Source organism: Balaenoptera musculus, chromosome 9, assembly GCF_009873245.2.
Source record: "Balaenoptera musculus isolate JJ_BM4_2016_0621 chromosome 9, mBalMus1.pri.v3, whole genome shotgun sequence".
Taxonomy (NCBI): Eukaryota; Metazoa; Chordata; class Mammalia; order Artiodactyla; family Balaenopteridae; genus Balaenoptera; species Balaenoptera musculus.
In genome coordinates this window covers 42,902,087-42,917,082 of record NC_045793.1, presented here as the reverse complement: position 1 = coordinate 42,917,082, position 14,996 = coordinate 42,902,087, and positions in this window count along the sequence as shown.

Sequence of the window (14,996 nt, the reverse complement as noted above, 5' to 3'; positions counted from 1 at the left end):
AAAACTTCCCAGGTAATTCCAATGTGCAACAAAGTTTGGGAACTACCGTCTTAACACTTTACTGCTAAATCTTTGTGTGTCTGTGAGCAAAATTAATTTTCCATATCTTTAAACTACTTTAAGAAAAAACACCTACTCAGATTAGAGATATTTGCATATCAAAGTTCATTTACTGGGCTATCCCATGTTACACAGTGAAGAACTTGAAAAATTCAAATGTCTCTTCATTTACCAAGATCTAAAATTAAAGCAGAACAGGGACTTCCCTGGTGGCTCAGTGGTTAAGAATTCACCTGCCAATGCAGGGGACACGGGTTCGATCCCTGGGCCAGGAAGATCCCACATGCCGTGGAGCAACTAAGCCCATGCGCCATGACTACTGAGCCTGTGCTCTAGAGCCAGTGAGCCACAACTACTGAGCCCATGTGCCACAACTACTGAAGCCTGCGTGCCTAGAACCCACTGTCCGCAACAAGAGAAGCCACTGCAATGAGAAGCCTGTGAACCGCAACGAAGAGTCGCCCCTGCTCGCCGCAACTAGAGAAAGCCCTCATGCAGCAACAAAACCCAATGCAGCCAAATAAATAAATAAATAAATAAATAAATAAATAAATAAAATTAAAGCTGGACATATTTCAATAACGTATTACCCATTGGATTTGGAGGCAAAATAAAAGTACAGTTTATCACTGTGCTCCTTTTTCTCCCTTTACTGTACTGACTGACTTGTCTAGATACGGCATAAATGTTTCACAAGTAAAGACCAAATGAAAATTGATACCGAGAATTGGGTTTTTAATCATAAAACTAAATTATATTTATATTGCAAGGGATAACCATTTATTAGTTTAACACAAATTACCATCTATACCACTTTTTCCTTTCTTAATCCTATACTACCTCCTTGTGACATAATTCATTAGCTGATTTAGGTCATTAATTTTTTTTCCAGTTTTTTTGAAAAATAATTGACCTACATCACTGTGTAAGTTTAAGGTATACAGCATGATGGTTTGATTTACATACATTGCGAAACGATTACCACAATAGGTTCAGCTCATTAATTCTTATATGGTATCCTTATTTTTAATGTCTTATAGGGATTATAAAACCCTTAGGAGAAAGGATCATGTACATCAACTGATATTTATTGAGTATCTACTATGTGGCTGGAGCTATGTTAGCCCATCAGAAGGTTTTTGTGTCCCCTATAGCTGTGTTATTCAATTTGCAGTTCACAATCAGTAGTACAAATCAACTTAGTGGCCTGACCACCTTTTTATTAATGAAATAGTATAAAACAGAAGCAAATAGGAAGGAATAACAAATAGCAGCATATGAAGGATATACCCACTTTTAAGGATAAGTTTCAGTAAAGGAAACTTTGTTTCACTGTGTGTGTGTGTGTGTGTGTGTGTGTGTGTGTGGAGTGGGTTTCAATGCAAAATATTTTTCTCCATTAAAAAGATTTGAAATACATTGGTATAGAACACTGTTCTGTACATCATAGTGTTCTGTAAATATTTCTTGATTAAATGAAAGAAGTCAAAAGTTCTAGAAATGGGGATTTTTTTGTTTTGTGGTTTTGTTGTTTTCAAAGCTGTCAGAAGCTTCTGGCTATAAACAGAAGTCACCTAGTAACACGTATTCATTTGGCAGGTCTGAACACTGAAGGGGCCTCTTTTCCATATGTAAATATAAGGGGCTGAGGCCCCTGTGGGGAGAAGAGCAGGCAGGACCTCTGTGGCCTGGAAGGCTCATTTCCCCAGCCCTGTTGGTGTGCAGAGCTAGTTTTTTGGGCCATGGACCTCTTTGTCTAAGTATCAAGATGCCTCCTGGGAAAATAAGAGATGGACACCTGACTCTGTCCATTTAGAGCTTCAGAAGGCATGGAATTGTCCCAGCCAAGGACCATAGGCAGCAAAGGGGACCTTTCCATGAGGCAAGGGGAGTCTGGGCTGGCTTGGAGCCCATAGGACCGAGATGACCCCAGCACAGGCAAATGGAGGAGGCTTTGACATGAAGAAACTGTGCTTTCTGCAAAGAGACGCTGATGGAGCCTTGGGAAATCATACAGAAAAATAGTAAAGATATGACAGTGATTAATATCCTAAACTGATTTTTTTAAATGCATACTAGTGATTTGGAGGGCTGAAACTCAGGCACTTTTAACTTACTAATAGCCACTAATTGTCTACCATACTCTGCATCCCCATGATCCTATGATTGTGATTAATGAGGTCATTTATTCTTGCTGTTATCCATATGACAAAAATAACATATACAGCCCATTTACACTTTGAACTCCTTCAATGGCTTCACTTCACTGAGATGAGGAGAATGTGGCCACACTCAAAGATGGCCAAGAATTCTACATAAGGTTAGGTCAAATGAAGCATAGTATTTCACTGCAATGTATGTATAGTTTGAATGAGGAAAAGACACATATAAATTGATTCAATTAGTAGATATCTGGTGCTTACCATATGCTAAGCACAAGAAAATAAAATATGATTTTTTTTTAATTCTTTTTTTTTTTTTTTAAATTATTAGCACCTTTAATTATTATTTATTTATTTATTTATTTTTTTGGCTGTGTTGGGTCTTCGTTTCTGTGCGAGGGCTTCCTCTAGTTACGGCGAGTGGGGGCCACTCTTCATCGCGGTGCGCGGGCCTCTCACTATTGCGGCCTCTCTTGTTGCGGAGCACAGGCTCCAGACGCGCAGGCTCAGTAGTTGCGGCTCACGGGCCCAGTTGCTCCGCGGCATGTGGGATCTCCCCAGACCAGGGCTCGAACCCGTGTCCCCTGCACTAGCAGGCAAATTCTCAACCACTGCGCCACCAGGGAAGCCCAAAATATGATTTTTTATACTCTAGAATTATAATAACGTTCCACCCACATTAGTGATACGACTAAGGAGGCCACTAATTGCCATATGGGTTCAAAATGGTGGCATTCAGAGCAGACATTAAGATAACTTGAACAAATTTTAAAATATTACTTGAAAACACAAAATATCACAAAATGAGAAAAATCTCTAAAGACAGACTTAAGAATAAGCCACCAACATACTTGACTCACATCAAAACAACGGACGTTAGACAGAGGAATCTGAGCAACCACTTGCATGAACGTCTTGATGGATAAAATTTATAGAAATGTATAATCATGCATCTCTTATGTTTCATTCTCAAAATGTGTAGAAGTGGAAGGTAATATTTGGCATACTTGCTTCCTTATTGAGTCATTACAACATGTTCGTATAGTTTTCTTTCCAAATCAACGTTTACATACGTTTTAATAAGACAACCTGTGTTCTCCATGGTTTAAATTGCAGTGTGGATGTTCAGTGGCCTTCCTTTAGGTAAGAGGCAATAATCTGACAACAGGCTTTTCTCATTGCAAAAGGAAGAAAAATGTCTTTGTAGAATACTTTTCTCATTCATTATCCTCCCCTCTGCAAACTACTGTTTGACAAGCCTGTAGACATTCTGTGATAAGCAGGAGTGCTGTCATCAGAAATAGGCTCCACAGGACTGAAAATAGCTTTCATGTAGAAGAATATCATCTTGCTTTTACAGATCTGAAGAAGGGTTAGGAGAAAGATTTGACGAACGCTTTCTAGGCTAGTTGAATTCTGCTTGGAAAAACCAGCTTTGGTTTAGATCTTTCTTCCTCAGAAGATGGGAGGTTTTATTCTTGCACAATATAAATCATGGCCTTTCATCTCTTCTCCAGGGATAAGTAAGATACCAAGTACACTGTATAGCACAGGGAACTCTACTTCACTTCGCTGTACAGTAGAAACTAACACAACATTGTAAAACAACTATACCCTAATAAAAAAAAAAGGTACCAAGTACACACTGAACTATTTTATTAATATTTGCTCATGTATCTTAAGTTTTCAGTTTCTTTGAGATTTTTTATTTCTTATAACTGTTGTTTTTCTTTTCTGGTTGTAATAATTAGAGACACTTTCAATATTTTGTAATTGCAGTTTGAATTGAGATCCATGTAAACTATACTCAAAGTTCAGCACATCATTTCAGTGTACATGAGAAAAGGCCTAGGACCGGAAACCAGGTGACCTGAGTTCTAGTTCAGCTCTATCACTAGCTACCTATGAGATCCTGAGCAAGTCCCTTAGCCTCTCTGGGCCTGAGTTATCTCATCTACAAAACGAAGAGCTTAAAGGAGATGTTTTCTCCTCCTTTGGATGATTAGTTAGACCTCCTTTAGAACTAATTGTAGGGCTAAAATTGCATGATTTGGGTTTAGAACTGCCTCCCTGCAAGACCTTTGTACTAAATGTTGTACATTAGCTATTCACAAACTATCCACAGCTCCCTTCTTGCTTGCCTTCCTCAATCATGGACTGGAAAGCTAATATTCTTCATTCTCATACTCCCTTGCACTTAGATGAGATGGTCATATAAGCAAGTTCTGGCCTATGATGTTAGTTGAAGTCTCTAGGAGGAACTTCCAGGAAAGCTTTTTTAAAAGAATAGATTCAGCTGTAATATCCCTTCCCCCTTTCATTCCCTCTTCTATCTTCCTGCTTGTGATGTGGACATGAGCCTGAAGCTGCAACATATGACCATGAGGCACAAATGTAAGGACAAAGGCTATACACTAGTGCTAGTGGAAGAAAAAGATGAAAAGAGCCTGGTTTACAGATGCATCCCTGAACTATCATACCAGACCTAGCCTGGCCTACATTACACTTCTTATTGCTTGAAACAAATAAATCCTTACCTATTTAGAGCACTGTTAATTGGGCTTTCTGTAAGCCGCAAATGAATGCAGTCATAATAAACCTTAAAAATAATCATTCCCAAAGAGTAATGATTTTAGAACATACTTCAGTAACTTTAGAATTAATCTTCCTCCTTAGAATCAGTTTCCCCTTCGAAATGACTTTCCTTTGCCTTCGTTCAGAGCTTCTGTAACCCCTCCTCAGCCTTCGGGACCCTACCCATCCCCCTCCCCCTCTATGAAGTGCTCCCTGCCTCTTCCAAGTAGAGGAGACCACAGCCTCCTCTGTGCCTCCACCATATCTGGCACTCTCCTCTATTTTTGCCCCTATCTCATTTTACTGGGACTTATTTAGTCTAGTTTTCATCCTTATTAAACCAGGAGTCTCCAGAGGGCAGTCAGCATGTCTTACACAGCTTTGTTTACCCCAAATATAGCTTTGAACCTGGTACATAATAGATGTTCAATAAATGGTAGTTTGGTTATTTAATTTTGAATGAGTGCATTAATTTATTAATATTATAATCATTTGGCAAACTCATTGCTTATGTGGAAGTGGCTGGGGACAACTGGACTTCATGCTGATCATTCTATGTGGAGATGGTATAATTCTTGATAATTCTACCTGGGCTGTATAACTGACACTGTCATTTACCTCTAAACACATTATAAACCTACTTTCAAGAGGAGTTTCTTTCCAGCGGCAGATCTATGTCTAACTCAGCCAGTCCCCCACCTTTTCTGTTGCAGCAATAGGATTGACCCTGAATTTGTTTATTAATTTAAGGGAAATAAAATATGTTATTAAGGTCCTGAAACTCATAAGAGTGAAAAGCAAGGAGCTTTTCACAAACAATGCTCAGTAAACATTTATTATGCCTGGGAAGCATGCATTATGCCTTTCCTGGGACAGCATTGTTATAAATGGAAGACATGGCAAGATATTAATTCTTTCTGATCTATTGATTTCGTGGCTTAGCACAGAAAGAAGACGTTCAGAACTGCAGATTGTGTGTGTTTTTAAGTCAAGAACTATCCTAAAAAGGTCAAAAAAGTAATTGGGATGTAATAGGATTGTGTGAGATTACATTAAAGCCTACAGTTATTCAGTTTATTACATTTTGCTATGAACCACTAAAATGTCTATCTGTCTAGGCAAATTGAAGCTGATTCAGTTATGCTTAAGAATGCTCAGATAATTAATATTTTAGTGGTGCTCATTCACTGAGGCTATGGATAAAACATGTTTTCTCAAGGGAAGTGATTTGTCTAGTGAAAAGCAGCACAGTTGAGAAGAGTGTCCTGAAACTTTAGTAATTCACATACCAAATGCACAATTTGGGCTACAGTTTTTACCTGTACTAGCATAAAATTAATGAACTCATTGTTTTCCTTTTGGAAACTTACTCTTTTTCCTTTTCTACTTAAGTAAATTTATTTTAAAAAGAACTGCAAATCTCTACCACAAATTTAAATAAATAAATTATACTATATATATATATATATATATATATATATATATATATATATATATCTCCTTAGAAAGCTTCCCCCAGCTTTGGACTCTCTATATGTATATATATTAGGGATACTGTTATCTGCAAGGCTCTAAGCCTGAGGCCTGATTTTTCTTTTTTTAAAGTGAGATAAGAAAATGTTACAGGGACTTCCCTGGGGGTCCAGTGGTTAAGAATCTGCACTTCCATTACCATTACAAGGGGTGCAGTTTCGATCCCTGGTCGGGGAACTAAGATCCCACATGCCACGCAGCCAAAAAAAAGAATATGTTACAGAGATGAGAGGTGTAAGAAACACACTGGTATTAACCTGAGACTTTTTCTTTGACATAATAATGAACATAATTAAAAAGGGAATAATTTTTTTATTATGTGATTTTACATCATGTCCACATGCCATGTAAAGTCCTTTTAAATACCATCAGATATGCACATCCTACAGCTTGGCAAATATGAGAATAGTAGAAAGAGCACAGATTTTGGAGCCAGACGGAGGCGGATATAAACTCCAGCCCCACCACTTACTGTGTAACTTGGACACATTCCCTTCTCTCTCTGTGCTTTAGTTTCTTCATCTGTGAAATGGGCATAACAAAGTACCACAATGGCATATAATTAGAGAATAGAATGTCGTAATTTGAAAAAGCATGCTGAAGTGTAAAGATATCTGTAGTTTATTTTGAAATGTTTTTAAACAGTTCAACTTGGCTAGGCTGAACCATGTCTCCCAGAATTCCCAGAAATGTTTCTGGTTAAGGTACACCTCAAAAGACATTTTTATGTGAGATTTGGAGGGTTAAAATGAAGCAGCAGCCATTTTTATTTTTATGCTCAGACTATTATGATAGGAAAATCCAGGTAAAAGCTAATGGAACTGCTTCTACCCATGAAAATAGTAAGCCAAAAGCAACATCTCATTCCTAGAGGTATTGCAGAGATCAGTACCACCATGGTGATTCCTACGTATCCATCCCCAGTCATCCCCATTCAGCTTGCTGATTTGGCCTGTGCAGTAAACAGAATGACAGTGGGTTAGCATAAAGTTAATCAGGTGGTGACTCCAATTGCAGCTGCTATTCCCAATATAGTGTCATTGCTGGAGCAAATCAACAAATCCCTTCATACCTGATAAGCTGTTATTGATCTGGCAAATGCTTTTTTCTCTTTACCTGTTAATAAAGACCATCAAAAGTAGTTTGCTTTCAGCTGAGAAGGCCAGTAATTTTCTTTCGCTCTCCTATTTCAGGGGTATCAACTCTCCAGACCTAGTCTGTAGGGATCTTGGTCACCGTTTCCACTCTGCAGAGCATCATTCTGGTTCATTGCATTGACAATATTTATGTTAACTGGATCTGTTGAGAGGAGGTAGTGACTACTCTAGACCCATTGGTATTTCCTGCCAGAGATAGGAAATAAATCCCACCAAAAATCAGGGCCTTTTTACCTCAGTAAAAAATTGGGGGGTCCAGTGGTCTGGGGCATGTCGGTATATCCCTTCCAAGGTGAAGGGCACATTGCTGCATCTGACCCCTCCTACCACAAAGATAAAACACAATCCCTAGTGAGTCTGTTTGGATTTTGGAGGCAATTTATACCTCATTTGGGCGTGTTATTCCAGCCCATTTACCCAGTGATCCGAAAGCCTCCAAGTTTTTTTTAATAAATTTATTTATTTTATTTATTTATTTTTGGCTGCGTTGGGTCTTCGTTGCTGTGCGTGGACTTTCTCTAGTTGCGGCGAGCGAGGACTACTCTTCGTTGTGGTGCGCAGCCTTCTCATTGCGGTGGCTTCTCTTATTGTGGAGCACGGGCTCTAGGCACGCGGGCTTCAGTAGTTGTGGCACGTGGGCTCAGTAGTTGTGGCGCACGGGCTTAGTTGCTGCATGGTATGTGGGATCTTCCCAGACCAGGGATCGAACCCGTGTCCCCTGCATTGGCGGATTCTTAACCACTGCACCACCAGGGAAGTCCCAGCCTCCCAGTTTTGAGTGGGTTCCAGAACAAGAGGAGGTTCTGCCATAGGTCCAGGCTGCCATGCAGGCACAGTGCCCACAAGCATGGATGGCACTTGAATGCGCTGCAGCTCCCCATCATCAAATGGAAGCGGTCTATTTGAGATGGAGCTCCAGTAGGTCCTGAAGGCACTAGTGTGTTCCATGAGGAAGTATGTCCTCTACTCCTACCACATTGCCTTCTCTCTCTCTTAGCCCACCTATATGGCCTCAGTTATGGCATATGGTTCCCTATACCAATCAGTGGGTCCCTTCAATTCAGCATGGCTTTCCTACATGTGGCTCCTGATGGCTGATTCTGGAGGTCAGAGCACCCTAGAGGGGACTACAGCTTCCCACACTCCTTTTTATCACAGCTAAGGTTGTCAGTGGATTTACATTTTTCCTGAATCAATGGGGCAAGTTTTGTACCAACAAAATTGTATCTCCTGCCATAAAGCCAACTTTTAGCTGAATAAAAATTTCTGAATGATTTCCATATAAAAGTATGAGATCTATGAAAAATCTGACCATGGCTGCACATGTCACTAACTCCCAGAGAACTGAAGGAAGTCAGAGCCTGGCCTCAGGCCACCAGATGTCACAGTCACCTCCTCGCTCACCTTCCTGAGGACAGCCTCCAAGGAGAGTGTCACAGAGGGCCACAGCCCAACACAGTCCTGAAGCCCAGCCCCAAGAGCTCCCCTGTAACCATGGCTCCACCAGCAACACCTCACAGCACAGGGCAGGGCCTCCCCAAGTGTTCTGCCTGGAATCCAAACCAGCAAAGAACATGAGAGCACAAGGAGAGGGGAGGACAGATTCAATAAAGAATTCACAGGTAATATCTTGTTAGGAAAAATTTCAAACATTACCAAAAGTAAAAAGAATACAGTGAACACCTGTGTACCTATCTCTTATATTCAATAATGTTAATGTTTACCATTTTGCCATGCTTTCTCTCTCTCAGTATCTCTCTCTCTTGAAATTCATGATGGAGTAGAAAAGAGCTTTTGTGGGGGACAATAAATTTTGTAAGTCCCTGTCCTTAGTCTTTCCAGTCTTATAAATCCAACTGCTGACTCAGCTCTCCACTTGGCTGTCTGATAAGTATCGTAAGCTTAACAGAAATGTTGATTCACTCCCTTCCCCAAACCTGACCCACTCCTGTCTTCCTCACCTTAGGAAGCAACACCACAACCCACTCAGTTGTTCGGCATGAAAACCTCAGAGTCAAAGTCAACCTTGATTCCCTACTAACATGGGACACTTGCAAAAGGACTGTGATTTGGGGGGAAAGACCCACAACACGAGGTGTCATGAGAGCATGGGGGTTAGGAGTGTGGACGCTAGAGTCAGCCCACCTGCGTTCACAGCTGGCTAGCTCACTCACAAGATTTGTGCATGTGGGCAAGGTACTAATTGCTCTAACCTTCAGGTTTCTCCTGTGGAACATCAAGATCACTATAGTGGGGACTTCCCTGGTGGTGCAGTGGTTAGGAATACGCCTAGCAATGCAGGGGACACGGGTTCGATCCCTGATCTGGGAAGATCCCACATGCCACGGAACAACTAAGCCCATGCGCCACAACTACTGAAGCCCGTGCACCTAGAGCCCATGCTCCACAACAAGAGAAGCCACCACAATGAGAAGCCCGTGCACCGCAACAAAGAGTAGCCCCCGCTCGCTGCAACTAGAGAAAGCCCGCATGCAGCAAAGAAGACCCAACCCAGCCAAAAATAAAAATAAAAAATTTTTTTTTAAATTCTAAAATGTAAAGCTTTTTTTTAAAAATAGAAGATCACCATAGTATCTACTACTAAGGTTGCTGTGAGAATTACACAACTTCAATGTGGCAGCTATTCAAGGTCAGCTCACCTAGGGCGCTAGAAAGTGAGCCTGTTTCTGCCAGTTCATGGTGTCCTCCCTAGAGTGATGGAGGAAAGACAGAATTAGAGCTACATGATTTTCCACCTACAATGAGTTGAGTAGCATCAGCAGGAGAAATGATACACTGTGGGGTCCCAGAAGGTCCCTCCATAATTACACTTAGATTTATGTACTTTTATCAAATCCAAACCCTTTCCTTTGTTTATTCTGTCTTCTAACTCTACACGTTTCCAACCAGAACCCCTCTCAGGGTGGTGTGCACCTGGGCTCTTCACAGTGCTGCCCCCTTCCAGCTCACACTAGGCTTCTACAGTCCCCTCTTTGTATCACCATGTAACTCAGATATGGGCCCTCATTTAGGGTCCTTGGCTGCCTCTCTTGGGGCCTTTGAAGTTTCCTAGATGGATGTGATTTGATTGTTTGCTTATTAAAATCAGTGTATTCAGATGATAAATCCAGAATTATAATGACTTCTGGCTTATTCCCAACCATGAAAGAAATATGTTTTCTTTTTTTATATAAATATATACATTCTTTTTTTAGTATTCTTTTCTATTTATCATAGGATATTGAATATAGTTCTCTGTGCTGTACAGTAGGACCTTGTTGTTTATCCATTCTATATATAAAACCTTACACCTGCTAACCCCAACCTCCTACTCTATCCTTCCCCCAACCCCCTCCCCCTTGGCAACCACGAGTCTGTTCCCTATGTCCATGATTCTGTTTCTGTTTCATAGATAGGTTCATTTGTGTCATACTTTAGATTCCACATATAAGTGATATCATATGATATTTGTCTTTCTCTTTCTGACTTACTTCACTTAGTATGGTAATCTCTAGTTGCATCCTTGTTGCTGCAAATGGCATTATTTCGTTCTTTTTTATGGCTGAGTAGTATTCCATTGTATATATGTACCACATCTTCTTTATCCATTCATCTGTTCATGGACATTTAGGTTGTTTCCATATCTTGGCTATTGTGAATAGTGCTGCTATGAACATAGGGGTACATGCATCTTTTTGAATTAGAGTTTTGTCTGGGTGTATGCCCAGAAGTGGGATTGCTGGATCATATGGTAATTCTATTTTTAGTTTTCTGAGGAACCTCCATACTGTTTTCTAGAGTGGCTGTACCAACTTACATTTCCACCAACAGTGTAGGAGGGTTCCCTTTTCTCCACACCCTCTCCAGCATTTGTTATTTATAGACTTTTTAATGATGGCCATTCTGACTGGTGTGAGGTGGTACCTCATTGTAGTTTTGATTTGCATTTCTCTAATAGTTAGCGATATTGAGCATCTTTTCATGTGCCTATTGGCCATTTGTATTTCTTCTTTGGAGAAATGTCTATTTAGGTCTTCTGCCCATTTTTCAATTAGGTTGTTTGTTTTTTTGTTGTATGAGCTATTTGTATATTTTGGAAATTAAGCCCTTGTCGGTCACATCATTTGCAATTATTTTCTCCCTTTCTGAAGATTGTCTTTTCGTTTTGTTTAGAAATATGTTTTCTAATTTGATAAAGTGTCAGAAATAGATGTATTATCATTTAAGGATCAAGTTCTTTCATGCCATTTCACTCATTAATGAAATAATCATTTAAATATATGCGAATGATGGAAAAAATTTTAATGATAAGTCCAATATAATATATACACTATTTTGAAATATATCAGTAGGTTATATTTTAAATCTATAGTTAGAATATTTATATTTATTATGTCTTATATTTGTATATCTGTATATGTCTAAATACAGTCATGAGGGTTATTAGTACATGAATTGAAAATTCATGTACTAAAAATTGCTACATGAATAATATATAAATTGAGTAAAACTAGAAAAGGGTTTTTTTTCTGTAAAAAATGACTATTATTCGATAGAATCTGTGCTCCTTACAGTATTATTTTTATGTACACAGTATCTCTACTCTGAACGCCCCAAGAAACTAGTTCAGTTCACTAGCTAAGGCCAAATTTATGCTATAGTAAATACTCCTTACTTTGTCAACATAAGTACAATTGGAGAGATGGAAGAGTCTGTGATTAGACTAAAAGAAAGGGGCATGACCTGCATCCCTAGAGAAGACCCACCTGGACTTCAGGACATGGTTTCCTGGCCTGCGTTTAGTCATCTGGCCCCTGACTTTACAGCTTACTACAAAGACTAATTTTGTCTTTCATAATTGCCTATATCCCACTTGCCTGGGACATCCTGTACAGAGACAACCATTGTCTCATGCACAACCACTGTCACATCAGATCATTCAACAATGTATCCTGCAATCAAAGGAGCAAGAAGTGCTAACTTGTCCAAGTACAAATGATATTCTCTGGACAACCTCCTGACAAGCAGAATTTCAATAATGGTGAAAATCTCAACATCACAGATTAATGTCCTGTGACCTAACTTTATCTGCCCTTGACCAAAAGTGAGAATTAGAAAAAAAATCTCTGAAAGCCATCAGCTGGCACTAACAGCAAGACCCTGATGTTCTACTAAAGATACAATTTCACAGAACACCAACATCAGATGAAGTCACTGTGGGATCATGATAGAGTGAGACAGAGGTAAGACTCCTCTCAAATTATGTCTGAGTACAGACAAAAACAAGGATACTGGGAAAAACATGAAAATAAACAAATGTCTCCCTCTTTCAGCTAACATGAGTGACCACTGCCTTTTTGCTTATTACATCTTTAGTTCCACTCCATTTCTCTCTCATCTCCCAGATAAAAATTATTGTTATCTAAGCATAGGTTTATTTAACTTCCTGACAGTGTCAAATCCAGAGAAGTACCCCGCTTCTTTAAACACTCCACAGAATCACCTGACACAAATTTAAATCCTGAGTTGCTTCCTGGTATGGTCTCCTTTGCTGTAGCAAGTAACACAGGCAAATTTGTTCCACTACAGATGTGCTCTTGGGGAGTTCTGGCTGTGGTCAACATTAATTAGCACCAAGAACTAACTTGAGTCATTTGATCCAAAAGTGATCAAATTCCCAGGGAAAACAGAAGAAATTACAAATAGAAATAACAATTATTGCTCACTAGACATATGCTGGAAGGCATTTTCACATGCCTTTATAGGTTGCCTTTATCTCACACAATGACTCTCTGATTCCCCTCTTTCCCTCACAGCCCCCATTGCAATCCATCGGCAAGCCCTCTGAGCTCTACCCAACAGGACACCCCAAACCTGACCACTTCTCGTCCTCTGCACTGCACACACCCAGCCCAGCCATTCTCAGCCACCACTTGCACTATTGCCATAGCCTCTGGAGGGATCACTGGACCTCAGTTCTGGCCCCGAGTCCCCTCCCACTGTCCATTCATCTCACCACAGCCAGAGTGAGCTTTACAAACAGTAAATATATATGTATCTGTAATATTGAGTTTATGAAAAGATGTTCAATCTCAACAGGCAACTAAACATTTTCAAATTAAAATAACACATTGCACAGTGTAGTGCTTGGCACAAAGTGACTACTCAATGAATATTTATTGTATATGTGAAAAACAATTTTTCATCTAACAATTGGCAAAGATTTAAAAATAAATTTCACAGTATTGGCAAGAGCTCACAGAAACAGCACTCTATACACTTCTGGAGAGCGTGTGCATTTTTTATCAGGAAATTTGTCTCCAAAGTCTCTGAAATGTCCATATACTTTGAGCAAACACTTTCATAGTTAAGTTTCTTGTTTAAGGATTTAATTAAGGATGTGCACAAAGCTGTATTTATATCCAGTAGTCCAGGCATATTAAGTAGCAGTTTAATCTTACATGTTTAAGAGTGGATTTTATTTTTTTAGGTTATAAAAATTCACCGTGGAATAGAAAGGGGCTTTTTTGTTGTTGAGGGGTATATTTGTTCCCTATTGTTGCTTTAACAGTTTTCCACAAACTAGTGGCTTAAAACAACACAAATTTACTGTCTTACAGTTCTGGAGGTCAGAAGTCAGAAATGGGTCTTACTGGGCCAAAATCAAGTTGTCAGCAGGGCTGTGTTCCTGCCAGAGACTCTAGGAAAGAATCCATTTCCTTGCCTTTTCTAGCTTCTAGAGGCTTCCTACACATATGATACCTACATTTCTACATTTCTTGGCTCATAGCCTCTTCCTCTATCTTCAAAGCTGGTAGCATATCATCTTCAGATCTCTAATTCTGACCTCCTCTTCTACCTCCCTCTTCCACTTTAAAGGACCCTTATAATTGCATTAGGCCCACCTCTATAATCCAGAATAATTTCCTGATTTTAAGATCAGCTGATTAGTAGCTTAATTCTTTCTGTAACTTTAATTCCCTCTTGCCATGTAACATAACATAGTCAGAGGTTCTGGGGATTCTGATGTGAACATTTTTGTATTGGCATTATTCTGCCTACCACATGGGATATAAAAATTTTGGTGTCCCTCCATCACCCTGATACCAAAACCAGACAAAGATGTCACAAAAAAGAAAACTACAGGCCAACATCACTGATGAACATAGATGCAAAAATCCTCAACAAAATACTAGCAAACAGAATCCAACAGCACATTGAAAGGATCATACACCATGATCAAGTGGGTTTATCCCAGGATGCAAGGATTCTTCAATATACGCAAATCAATCAATGTGATGAACCATATTAACAAACTGAAGGAGAAAAACCATATGATCGTCTCAGTAGATGCAGAAAAAGCTTTTGACAAAATTCAACACCCATTTATGATAAAAACCCTCCAGAAAGTAGGCATAGAGGGAACTTACCTCAACATAATAAAGGCCATATATGACAAACCCACAGCCAACATCATTCTCAATGGTGAAAAACTGAAACCATTTCCTGT